The sequence below is a fragment of the Gekko japonicus genome, unplaced genomic scaffold (genome assembly GCF_001447785.1).
Source record: "Gekko japonicus isolate JY-2015 unplaced genomic scaffold, Gekko_japonicus_V1.1 scaffold3627, whole genome shotgun sequence".
In the NCBI taxonomy this organism is placed as follows: Eukaryota; Metazoa; Chordata; class Lepidosauria; order Squamata; family Gekkonidae; genus Gekko; species Gekko japonicus.
Window position 1 is genome coordinate 3,924 of NW_015170383.1, and position 426 is coordinate 4,349.

Below are 426 nucleotides of genomic sequence, written 5' to 3' on the forward strand. Positions count from 1 at the left end.
AACCGTCAGCCGATCCGAAAGTCCCAAATATACGAATTCCACTAGTAGAAAACACCGGCAAAGATTGCCAGAACAATGTATTGAACAATGATAAAGTTGGTGGTGTCACAGCAGCAATGTTAGTGCATACTGTTAACTATAATAAGGCATAAGATACAATATTTCCTCCTTTGTAAATAATATAATACAGTCCATGTAGTCAGTGTAATGTAATAGGAGGAGTCCCACATTGTCATAATCAGGGGTCATTCCGTAGAAAAAGAGGTGCAGGAGCTCATTAGGATAACTCATTAGCATAACTTATTTGCATATGCCACACCCCCTGGCATCACCAGAAGTGTGTCAGAAGGCAACACCCACCGCTCAGGCTCCACTGGACTCTTTTGGATTGCTAGCTATTGGGGGGAGGGGGCAAGTGCAGATCTG

At 43.2% G+C, this 426-nt stretch overlaps 1 protein-coding gene across 1 annotated transcript in view; it reads left to right on the forward strand.

Moving 5' to 3' along the window:
* ANXA2 (annexin A2) overlaps positions 1-426 on the forward strand; it is a gene marked incomplete at its 5' end in the record, with an annotated part of 32,240 nt that overhangs the window by 2,226 nt on the left and 29,588 nt on the right. The gene's annotated exons all lie outside the window — the stretch shown is intronic.